Source organism: Equus przewalskii, chromosome 9 (genome assembly GCF_037783145.1).
Source record: "Equus przewalskii isolate Varuska chromosome 9, EquPr2, whole genome shotgun sequence".
In the NCBI taxonomy this organism is placed as follows: Eukaryota; Metazoa; Chordata; class Mammalia; order Perissodactyla; family Equidae; genus Equus; species Equus przewalskii.
This window is the reverse complement of record NC_091839.1, coordinates 69371488-69384664: the sequence shown is the minus strand read 5'-3', so window position 1 is coordinate 69384664 and position 13177 is coordinate 69371488. Positions and strand designations below refer to the sequence as shown.

The 13177-nt window shown below is 36.6% G+C and overlaps 1 long non-coding RNA gene across 2 annotated transcripts in view; it reads left to right on the top strand.

Annotated features, from left to right (window-relative positions):
• The window catches only part of LOC103556557 (uncharacterized), a 64586-nt gene that overhangs the window by 38393 nt on the left and 13016 nt on the right, over positions 1-13177 (top strand). Inside the window, exons 5-6 of one of the 2 annotated variants that reach the window (XR_011522068.1) lie at positions 6369-6481; positions 6935-7096. This is a non-coding gene — a long non-coding RNA (uncharacterized lncRNA). The remainder of the gene's footprint in view (positions 1-6368; positions 6482-6934; positions 7097-13177) is intronic. The other variant, XR_011522069.1, reaches the window with a different exon arrangement.

Sequence of the window (13177 nt, the reverse complement as noted above, 5' to 3'; positions counted from 1 at the left end):
CTCTTTTGAATGAAATCAGCACTAACTGCATTCCACCCTTGCTTTCGTCATTGAGTTCAGGTTGCTTATAATGGATAGCTGCCTTTTATTTGAGGGGCTGGAGGCTGACTACATCTAAAGTCTCTTCTTACATTCTTGGAATTCCCTTATGCAATTAGTCTTGGTGAGAGGCAGAGCCTGTCTTGCATAATATAGAGGCTGAGAATGCTTGACATTTGCTTTTGCAGGGTTCCTTTCAACTAGGATGTGAGCACATGACCCATGTTCTGCCAATCAGACAAACATATCCTCCTCCAACTTTGAATAAGAAGTTGTTAATTGAAAAGAGCAGCACTGGCGAAAACCTACTTCGGTTATGGGTGACAGCAGCAGTAGTGGCCTTAATACCAAATTTCTAGGGCCAGCAATGGCTTTTAACATCCAGTGCCAGAGCAACCCATGGCATTTGGTATTTAATGGTGGAAACAGCGGTGACTTCTCTCGACTGGTTTTGTGGAATGGGTTGGCCATGGTTCCTTGCCGTCGTTTCCACCTGTTTTCCAACTCAGAAAATTGTGAGAACCCTGTAACTTATCAATAAATTCTCTTTTTGCTAAAATTGTGGTTGGGGTAAGTAGTTTGAAATTACAAACTGTGAATGATGAGACCCCATGCCCCTCTATCTACTCTGTTTTATTCCTATTCTGGAGCCCTTCCCTGATTTTCTTTCCCTTTAAGGCTTCCTTTGGTGTCCTTCTTATCCTAATCTCTCCTTGTTCCCTTCTCCCCAGATCTCCACTACTAGTGGGAGTTGGGAAAAGACAGTGTGATAAACCTTGTTGTCATACATTTTACATTGAGAAATAGTCCTGCTGCCAACTGGTAGTGACTCTTTCTCATATGTATGTCATTGAATGATGCATAAAGCAGAATATCTGAATAGATATGCATATCTGAATAGACAAAGCTCACCCACAGGTTTTGTAATGCTATTTCACTTACATTCTGTAGCAATTTCATTACTTCCTATGGGGAGATTTTTGCCATGCAAATGATGTGCTTCTATTTTTAGGTAATTTCCTTTGTCGAACTGTTTCTTGGTGCAGCTCAATTGTTTGGAAACATGCAATCCCAGAATGCTTTAATTTTATTGACGTTCCCCCATCCGCCATCCCTGCCCACCCCCTCCCCCAGCCCTAAATCACTGGGAAGTTAAAGATTGTTTATGTAAGAGTTTATGCAAGAGTTCTGTTTAACTCTTGGTGCTTTCACTTTCAGTATTTGCACTGGTTCCTTCTAAACAAAGTTCTAACTAATTTAGAATTATGGAAAAGTTATTATTCTGACGTTTAAACTTATTTGGTGGTAAATGTGGTAAAGCTCTCTTTAAATACCATGAGGAAGAAGAATACCATCAAAAATCATTTTATGGGTTTTCAATTTTTATTTTTAAAGCAGTAATGGTGACAGATTTTTGACCACTAAAAAACAACAAAATGTCACATTTAAAGTCAGGCTCTAGGCAATTAGTTTGAGTAGTATATCTTGTTCTAAAATCAGCAAAACAATTGAGTGGGTTTTTAAAATCCAGATGCTGAGTTAGTAATTTAAAGTACACTGTATTTTCATATGCAGGAATCATGGACTTCCACATAAAGAGACCCCTTGCAGTGTCTACACAACTCAAAACTTGAAAATGAAGTAGCAGTTCTGGGAAAAATCTTCACCCAAAGACTTTCTATTTCTTTAAGAGAAAGTCACGATATTATATAGACCATTAGAGTTGGCTCTTTAGTTATCCAGTGAAAGACGCAATGAGGAGGGTATATTAGTTTTCTATTACTAATGTAACAAATTTCAGGGCTTAAAACAACACAGATTTATCTTACAGTTCTGTAGGGTAGAAATATGACACAAGTCGCTGGGTTAAAATCAAAATGTTAGCAGGGGCTATATTCCTTTTTGGACGCTCTGGGGCAAAATGTGTTTCCTTGCCTTTTTTAGCTTCAGAGATTGCTCACATTCCTTGGCTCCTAGGCCCCATCCTCTATCTTCAAAACCAGCAATATTGTATCTCAACGACAATTCTTCGAGAGTCACATCTTTCTATGACTTGATTCACTCTTCCATTTTTAAGAACCTTTGTGATTACATTGGGTCCACCCGGATAATCTCCTATTTTAAGATCAGCTGATTGAAAACTTTAATTCCATCTACAAACTTAATTCCCCCTTGCCATGTAACCTAACATATTCACAGGTTCAGGGATTAGGACAGAGACATCTTTGTGCCTCCCCTAGAGGGAGATGATAGGGAGTTATGAGAAAACAAGTCAAAATGCTAGAACCATAGGAAATATGGCTCTTTGGAGAATCCTAGGAAACTGTGAAGATCGCTCAGGGTCCTGCTGTACAAAGTCTGGTCCCTGGGTCAGAAATGGGCATCACCTGGAGCTTGTTAGAAAGTAGACTCTTGAGCCCCACCACAGATCTACTGATTTGGGATCTGCAGTTTAATATGATCCTCAGGTAAGATTCATATGCATATTAAAGAGTGAGAAGTAAGGTTCTAGAAAGGTTCTGCTTCAGTTACCGGCTACCACTAAGTTTTCACTTGAAGAAATTGTATGGGAACTGAAAGAAGTTTGAAAATCACTGCTGTACAGGATGTGGAGGTATCCTCCTCTCCGCCATTTGCACTCTCACCTAAGTCCACGTCTTAATTTGGCATTACTGACTCCCTGCTTCTATGAGAATCAGACTTTCCTGTTGGGAGTGGGGAGGTGGGGAGGAGTGGAAGATGAAAAGTGACAGAAAACTGTAGACAGCTAATTGTTCAACTTTCCAGAAGATGAAAAGAGAAGTCTTGAGGACAACAGACCTGAAAACATAATCTCAATCTCTAGCAAAAGTGTAGAATGCAGTACTAAAAAAATTGTGAGCACTTTGGAGAATTGTGACATTACAAGGCTTCAAAACGTGTTCATTGAGAACAAGGCATAACAAATTTTATATCCTTCTGTAATGGAGTTGTGAATAGGGTAAATCAGGAAAATACACACACAACATAACTTGAGTAAAGCATTTGATACACTTGGTGTAATTTTCATTTGTGAATCAACTGATAAAATGTGGGGTGAATGATAGAAGTGATAAATTCTGATCTGGTTAAAAACATTGTACCTAAGGTGTGCTGCAAGATGATTTACACATAGCAGGTGTCTGTCCTTGAATCTATGCTATTTATTTTTGTAAAAGCCATTTAAGAAGATGAAAGAGCAGTGTTTTTCTCTAATCTTTGGTTTAAAGGTTTAAAGGGGTAATAAGTATAGTACACAGTATAGGGAACCAGAATTAAAAATTGTCATTCTTAAAGGGAATGCTGTGATTAAAGTCACAGTGAACATCATCACTGTTGGAGGTAAATTTCTGTATATATCAGTAGACAGAGGTGGTGATCTGCTTGCAGAGACACAAACGAAGAAGAGCTGGGGTGTTAACTGATCATATGCTTCCCATGAGCTAATAGTGTAATGTAGCTGTGTGAGGGCACGGACTACTCAATTTTGAATCCCCAAGGCCTAGTCTAAAACCTAGCTCTTAGCAGACACTTGGTAAATGTTGGCTAAATGAATAATTAGTGAATATAAAAGCTAGCATTATGTCTGGTTGCAGTAATAGAAGTCTAGAATTGATAGTACAAGATGAGTCACACCCAAAATATTACATCTGCTTCTGGGTACCATGTTCTTAGAGTTATATTGACGAAATGCTATGCAGGAGAAAAAAAAATGGAAACTCTGTTGAAGAAAAACTGAAAACTGTGTCCTATGGGGAGTGTTACAGTGGAACAAGCAAGAAAAGTGAATATTTTGAATAGGTATTATTTTGAAATTCTTATGTAAACATGAGAATGGGCTTGTTATTATAGTCGACTAGTAAAGAGCAAGTGTAGGAAAACTACAAAGCCATAAACCGTAGTGTTACATAAGAATTTTCTAACCAACATGGCTGTCCGCTGATGGAGTGGGCCTTCCTTAGTGGCGATGCTCTCCTATCACTGGAGGATAAATGACCATTGGCCAGAGATGCTGGGTACAAGAGTCTTCATGGCATGGAAGGATTCCTTAGAAAGACTTATGATTCTCAAGCCCATTAGGGCATGGGTTGTAGATTGTTGTTTTTAATCTACTATAGTATTCAGGAAATATTTACTGCCGTGGCATTTGTTAACTTTTATGGAGCTAATGTCTCTTCAGTTTGCTTCTGTAAATTTGAATGAGCCAGAGTGAGAGAAGATGAAGGGAACAGGGCATAAAGAAGTGGAAGGAACAGGACTCTTCAAGACATTTAGGAAATTCAGAAATTTCTAGTCAACTCTAGTTGCTAAACTTCTATGCAATCCTCTCATTGATTTCTCTGCTACAGTGAACAAATAAAGAATTTAGAGATGCTAATGAAGCAGAATTTTCTCTGGGTTTCCTTTAATTCCTAGTAATTACAATAGCTTTGTATTAACGGTAAACATTTTATTCAATCACTCATGCATATCTCTTACTTTTAGGAATAGAAAAATTTAAGACATATCTCCCAAAACGTGGGGACACAAAACTTACTCTTGTAACAGAAAAGTGGATATTTAAAATTCATAGATGTAAACATCACTGCCATTAGAAGTGTTGTGTTATTATTCAAGGACAAGCTTTACTTTGATGTGACATGACAATGCAAACATGACTCCTAGAATAGAATGATTTCCTGAGGGAGACATGGGTTCAGACAGAAAGACTGGCTGTTATGATAATAGTTTGCTAGGATAACCAAGGAGGGGAGGGAATAGTGACAAAAGCTTTTGAAATTAAATGGGAAATAACAGCCTCAAGATTTTCCAGGTACATTGCAATTTCTAATGACCTTAGTACTTTAATCAGAGAGTAAAGGTTTTGTATCACAATCAGACAATGTAACGTTCAGGAAAACTTCCTTGTGACAAAATTGCTGCAAAGATACATAGAAAAACTAAACAAAAACACTTGAATTGATGTTTGTCAAACCTTTTCCCCTCTTACTTATCCCTGGTAAATTTGAGGACAAAGCTAGTGTTTTGGTTAAACAAAAAGATTGTTCTGGACAATGTGAAACAAAAGATTTTCTGTCTAATTCTTCCCTTATGTTGGACAAACTAAGTTTACTGTTCAGAGTACTTTGATGGGGCAAAAAAGTTAATGAAGTACAAACAAGTAATGAATCCAGTAAATTCATTATAATCCTGAATCTCCCATTGTCGTATGTTGCTATTAGTTGTTACTACATTGCCATCTCTCTAGGGTAGGACCTACAAATCACTTTCATATATAACTACGCCCAATTTTTTTTTCTAAAAACAAATTCTAGGGGCTGGCCCCGCGGCCAAGTGGTTAAGTTTGTGCGCTCCGCTGCAGGCGGCCCAGTGTTTCCTTGGTTCGAATCCTGGGTGCGGATGTGGCACTGCTCATCAAACCACACTGAGGCAGCTTCCCACGTGCCACAACTAGAAGGACCCACAACAAAGGATATACAACTATGTACCAGGGGGCTTTGGGGAGAAAAAGGGAAAAAAATAAAATCTTAAAGAAAAAAAGAAAAAAGAAATTATTTTCAGGCTGCCATGGTTTGAACATTTTTTGTTTATTATCAGTTAAAAAATGTTACCTGCTGAGGCTGGCCTGGTGGCACAGCGGTTAAGTTCGCACGTTGTGCTTCAGCAGCCCTGAGTCCACTGGTTCAGATCCCAGGTGTGGACCTACGCGCCGCTTGTCAAGCCATGCTGTGGCAGGTGTCCCACATATAAAGTAGGGGAAGATGGGCATGGATGTTAGCTCAGGGCCAGTCTTCCTCAGGAAAAAGAGGAGGATTGGCAGCAGATGTTAGCTCAGGACTAATCTTCCTAAAAAAAAAAAAGTACCTGCTACCTAACAAGAATATAAGTAACATACATGTAAGTTCTAAAGTATAGTTATATAATGTACATCAAGGAACCCGTCATTGAATTAAAAAATATTAGGAGTGTTTTACATTTAAATTGGGTACTCACTTCCTATCTTATCCTCTTGACTCACCCCCATACCCTGAGAATCAATGGAAATTTATTATTCTCTTGCCTTAAATAAAAAAAAAAAAACATATATATATGTATGCCTAAACAATATAGTATTTTTTTTGCTTGTTTTGAGCTATGAAATTTGTGTCATACTGTATGTTACCTTCTGATTCTTGCTTTTTTCACTTAATTGCGTATGTAAGAGGCATCTATGCTGCCGAAAATTGTAGCTAACTCATCTGCACAGTTTTATTCTGTATGTGAACACATCACAATTTATTTATTTTCTTTTTCTAATTCTATTTTATTAGTACAAACGTTTCTACTGTGAACCTTTTGGAACACATGCGCAAGAGTTTCTCCAGTGTATCTACAAGAATTTCTCTGGGAGTGGAAATTCTAGTGCACGTTCTGCCTTTACAAAGTAAGGCCAAACTCTTTTCCAAAGTGGTTCTTCCAATTCACCGTTTTCCTCATGTTATATAAATGTTACAATTGGCCCTTATCCTCTCCAATACTTGATATTGTCAAACCTCTCAATTTTTGCCATTCAAGTTGTCATAAATAAAATGTTTTATTATAGAAATGAACATTCATAGACATTTTTTAAACAAAGGTAGATAGTAATAAAGTGGCAGTCAAGGAAAAATTGATGTTGTTTATTCATTCAACAAGTATTTCCTGAATGCCTACTGGCTGCCTACCACCGTGGAAAACATGTGGGTATATAAAGAAAAGATATAAAAATGTTCTCACTCTAAGGAGATTAGAATATACATATAACTAAAGCATTCAAATAATAGTTCTAGACAGTATTATTATCATTTTTCAGTTTTCTTTCTCTTCTTCCTCCATATTCTTTGTCTCTATAACTTAGGAATTCTCAGGAAAGAAAGTTAAGTGGTTTCTACCTTCAAAATGAGCTTTGTGTGTCCGTTCTGTTTTATTCCTGCCATTCATTCCATCAGCTTACACTTGAACTGTGCCCTCCACCTCCTATTAAAGGATGATCCTATCTGAATGAGAGCAGAATGGACAGGTGAGTGAATGAGGCTTTTTTATATGAGTGAAAAGATAGGTAGGAAAGTAAAGCCTAGTACACGACCTTAGAAGGCAGAATGAAAGAATTTGGACTCTATCCTGTAGACGACATGCAGAAGCTAAAGGATTAAAAAACATATTTTCTTAGTTCCTGATTGACTCAGAAGGGATTACACGTAGAAGAGATGTGCTGAAGCTAAATGTACAAAGGAAGAAAGGACATGTATGTTAAGTCCCAGCAATATTTTTTTCATAGAGAAAATAAGAGTAAAATAGCATGTGGTATCAAAACCAGTGGCTAAGACCATCTCTTAAACTAGTATTTTCAATAAATACAGTAAATGAACCACATCACATTATCCCAGAAACAAAAGAATAAAAGCAACATTCTTTACTTTTTACATGGCATAAATTATTCTGGACAAATTTAACACCTACCATAAAGCAGTATTCTATTTCTAAATAGCTCGTTGCTTTATGTTTAAACTTTTGTTTTGTATTGTTTTAATGTCAAACATCATTAACTACTTTCCTAATTTGTATATAACACAAATTCCTACCAAACCCTGAACCTCAATATTGACTAATTTAGACTCTTAGTTTACATAGTCAAACACGTTTTTGGAAAAGACTATGAAGATTAGCACCAAGACCCAGAATCCAAATGAAGTGTGGAATGAATGAGAATCCGGAAATGGATTGAATGATGGTAAAAATGTCCTATTTCTCTTAGTAATTCTTCGTAGCATGGTTTTTCTGAGACTGTTTTCTCAGAATCTTTCCTGGTGAGTTGTGATGGTTTAGGGAGGAAAAAGTGTTATTAATAAAGATAAAAGAGAATTGTAAATTCTGGAGCACATATATAATTTTTTTTAGGTCTAATGAATTTTAAACTATTTCCAAGTTTGTTTTAATGATTATGTATTTGTCCTACCATCAAATAAGTAACTTTAAATTTGTGAATGCCAAACAAAATTGTTAGAAGGAGTCTTCTGCAACTTGAAAGATGGACACTATTAATTCTTGTGCAAATATGGGCCATTTGTGAAGCACTATAGGTAGGAAGAAAGAAAGAAAAGACAACTGTTTCTCTTAAAGTGAAGTGCTGCTTGCTTTTCTTCATTTCTGTTTCTACTCTACCTATACAGACCTAATTAATCTAAGATATTCTGAAATAATTCCCATAGGTAGATGTGCCCTTCAAGTTTAACTGGAAAGACCATTATGCAAATTTAGTGTTGGTAGAGCTTTAAAATCCTTTGATAAATCTCTATGGAATTAATGACACAGTATTTTAGACAAGTTTTTGGCTCTTCTTTTGGGGAGCCTCTTCATCACTGAGTTCCTTAAGCAGACCACTGTGGTTCAAGGCTGACAATGAGAAGGAGGGAGGGGAAAATTTCCTGGCAGAAACCTGTCTGGAACTCTTTCATGCTGTAAACAGAGTATAGCATTGTCTTTTGCCTCATTATGTAAAGTTTACAGGATTAACTCTAAAAAGTAGATATTAACCTTTCAAAAGTAAACAATGAAACCTAAACATACACACAATCTTAAAATTACAATTTAGCTGACCTCAGTCAAGCCTGGGACATACTGGTTAACGATTGAAGGAAGTCATTTCATGCTTTTGTTAGAAGAGTTTGTTTGTGTATCTCTTTCATGCTCTTTTATCCCTATTCCTTTCTCCCATCTCCACATAGTCAGTAACTCTAATGTATTTGATGTGTATCTTTTACATTGTATGCTTGAAATATTTTATCCAACTTTCACTATTAAAGCACACTTCTAAAACCGAACTAAACTGAAATTTATTTGTATGTTACTTGCTTTTGCTCAGTTATATTATTCTTGATCTTAAAAAAGAGTAGCAAATTTTTTCCTTATTTGGAGTGTGGCTGTGTTCTGGCTTCTTTAAAAGAAAAATGTGGAAAGTACTAATCAGGATAAAGAATCTGAAACAATAAATTACCCAAAATTATACTACCCAGAGATGACCAGTAACATATTGGCTTACTTCCTTTTAACTTTTAAAAATGGTTCTGTAAAAAGAGAATTGAAATCTTATTTTACAAGCAATTTTGTGATTTTTCTACATGACCATTATAACATAAGCATTTCATTTAAATCTTTTAAACATAATTTTATTGGTTATATACTATTCCATTGACAGATGTATCATAATTAATCATCTTCTAATGTTAAACTTTCAAGTTCTTTTCAATTTTTTTTTTTTTTTTTGAGGAAGATTAGCTCTGAGCTAACGTCTGCCACCAATCCTCTTCTTTCTGTTGAGGAAAATTGGCCCTGAGTGGACATCCAAGCCCATCTTCCTCTACTTTATATATGGGATGCCTGCCTCAGCATGGCTCAATAAATGCTACATATGTCTACACCTAAGATCTGAACTGGCAAACCCTGAGCCACTGAAGCAGAGTGTGTGAATGCAATCACTACACCGCCAAGCCAGCTTCAAGTTGTTTTCAATTTTTGTTATTATAAATAATGTTGTATTGAACATTTTTTGTACATAAATATAGGTCTTATTTTTTTATTGCTTATGATAAATTATTAGACATGGAAATACATTGCCAAGTTATTTTCAGAAAGGCTTTACAATTGTCATTCTCCCCAGCACTGCATGAGGGTGCTCATATTATTAAGCTCTTGCAAATATTGAGTGTAATCTTTTTTCTTATTTGGTGGATTAAAATATAGTAGCATCACATTTTTACCTATTTTGTATTTTTCTTTATTAATGCAGTTGAACATTTTTTCCAAACGTTCACTATCCATTTCCAATCCTTCTTTATACGCTGTCCATCTATTACCTTTGTTCATTTATCAGTGAAGGCTTAGTGTTTTTCTTATTTATAACAGTGAGCTTTTGTTGTATTTGCAAAGTATTTTAAAAATTTGTTCAGATTTTGTTCAACTTTTGATTTTTATTTACTGTTTAATGTTGCAAAGTTTTAAATTCTGGGTAGTTCAAAATTTTCAAACTTTCCTTTTTTATTATTTTCATCTCTTTTATTTTATATAACTCCCTTCCTGAGATTAGGTAAGTATATATTTACTGACTAAATAACTCAAATCCATGTGTAATTTCTACTTACTGGGTATCTAAGTTGTATGTTTTCCAAAGCTCAAGCGTCTCAGCCTTATCTCCCCTTCATCTATGATTTATGATGTTTTCTCTATTGTATCTGAGATCTGTTTTGGAATTTTTCTGTTCCTTTGATCTCTCTATTCTTATTGTACTGATTTAATTTAGTTTTTGTGTTATGTATCAGCTTTATTGCATATATCTAATGGTACTTCTCTGAAATCTTGGATTATGAGGAACTTTGCCCAGTGTTCTGCCCTGTTTCGGGGATTGTTTGGCCCCAGAACACTTTATTGCTTCTCCCTCAGGACACGGATGCACCTTCATTGTGTTTCACCCAAGGGCACTAGACTAACAACACTTACTCTGGTCAAACCTTAGAAGCTAGAGGATTCTTGGCTGTTAAAACAAGGAAAGGAACCAGCAAAGTAGTTGCCAGTGATTATACCACAAGAAGAGGAGTAGGCAAGAATGACCTGCAGCCTCTCAGTCCTCTGTGGGGAAGTAATGGGGGAAAAGAAGTCTTAGAACCACATATGGCCTATGACCCAGCTAGGAAGGAAAGGGACAATGGAGAAACATCCATGCAGACCTTGAGAGGATTCTGTGAGTGTGAAACTGTTAGGAAAATTCAAGAGAATGAATATAATTGTCTCCATTGATTAAGAGGGCTTCAGATAAGCTGGGGTACTCTAAACCTTTAATGCAGTATAAACTCTCTGAGAGTGGTTTAGTAGATTATATGATTATTATAGTCAATTAGATGTGAGATGAAAAGTAGGATGATTTCAGTTCCAGGTAGAATTGCATTTTGGATAAAAGTTTGGAATGAGACTTGCATAGATGATCACAGTGCTCTCTCTCATACATTACATTCATGAAAATGAAATGAGAAAGAAGGGTCAATGTCTTGCCCCTACATGCACAAGCAAAGAGGCCTGGAAGCTTAACTGGCACAGGAAAACATCTAAAGGCAGAAACTCCTTTGGAAGTGTTAATACCGATTATTCTCAGCTGTCTGATGTAGAGGCTTTAACTTGAGGACCAAGACTGTGATATTCCCAAAGGAAGTGTTAAGGGAACCTCATGTTGTCATTGAGTAATTTCTGCTTTTACCCAGGTTGCTTCTTACCCAGAAGTCAGCATCCTGAATATGAAGCCTCCTTTAGCTCTCTTTATCATCTTCTGTCTTTATCCTAAAGCAGGAAAGAGACAGTGGAAGGCTTATACATATATACATATATATACCCCAATTTCCCACCCCTCACAAAACCTAGCCAGCAGGATACTGAGTGAATAAGCAGAGCTGGAATTTTGAAAGTTCATTTTGTTTGATTTTTCTAGCATTCCTAATTACCTGGAAAAGATTTTACCATTATCTTGACAATCAGCTTAGTACTTCCTATTTCCCATAAGGCAGAAAGTTAAAGAGAAACAGCGGCACAGCCACCTGATACCACAGAGTCAACACCCTCATGTCCTTCCCTGAATAAGAAAGATATATTTTTAAATTTTACCTTTTATAGCCATCAGTTCTCCCACCACTTTAAACCAAAGGCTTTTGCTGACTAGCTGATTTTATTTATGCACATAATTAATTATGTAGCTAGCAGATGGCTGCTTTGGATAATGGTTCGTAGTAAACCTTCTTAACAATCATATTATTAGACTAGAAGAGGTGGTAAGTACAACCACAGCATGCTGGAAGTCAGTTTTAGGTAACCATTATTACTAACTAGAACAGGACATCTTGAGCAAGAGACTTTTTAAAATCTGAGGCTTATATCATTTTAAATCACCAACAGTCTTGAGATATTCTCTCGGACATCCAACGACTCTCCCTCAAACAGAAGCCATTGTGAAAAGCCTTACTATGGTGTGTGCCAAATGAGAGTGGCTCTCACTAAGTTGGCACAGTGCCAGCATTAGGAGTACCCAACTTTGATGTGACAATACTAATCTCTCCTGATGCTTTTATAGAACCTTTTTCTAAAAACTCAAAGGTACCATATCAATACCAACATGCTTTTCTTACGGTAGGCTTGGTTGATTTCAGTTCATCAAACACTTATTATCAATTAACCAGATACTGAGCTTGGTGATGGAGACACAGAGAACAATACATACAACGTGGGTCTCACCGTTTAGTGATTCTCAAACTTTGGTGTACCTAAGAATCATTTTGGGAGCTTGTTAAAAATGTGTATTTCTGGTTCTTTTGCTCAGAGATCCCAATTCAAGAGGTCTGGGCTAGGTCCAGGAGCCTGTATTTTTATCAGGTATTCCAGGTCATTCTGGTGCAGACAGTTCTCAGGCATCACTAGATGAATGTTTAAGGTAGGACACAGACTTTGGGATCATTTTGACCAGGTACTGGTTCCCTGGTGTGTGATCACATGCAAGTTCCTAGTTCCTGAACTCACAGTGTCTCAGTTTCATTATTAGCAAATTCCTACCTTATAGAATTATTGGGAAGATTGGAAGAGAAGATATATGGAAAGAACTTAGCAAAGGGCCTCATCTGGGGTACAAACTCACTAAGTGAGTGTGTTTGTTAGCAGTAACAAGCAAATCTGGACCAACTTTACTACTGTTGTGCAATCCAATTGAGAAATGTTCAAAGTAGGAGTCTGGGGATAATTGAGGAGTCTAGGAGAAACTGACTTATGATCAAACGCAGGAATAATTCAGCATTTGCAACTATAAAGTTAAAAGGTTCAGAGTGGTCGTGGGAAGGACATAGCTGAAGAGCATAAAAGGCATTGCTGACCAAAATGCAGAACGAGATGACTAGAGTGTTTGATGCAACCAGAGAAAAGAAAGGGAAATTGCAACAGTCTTCCTAATAAAGGGCAGGGAAGATTCTTGGTCATCCCAACATGTTGGAAGGAACACTAATTTAAAAAAATTACTAAAATATCATTTCAACAAGAGCAAAAACAAAGAAAACTGTTCACTTGTCCTTTGTTAATA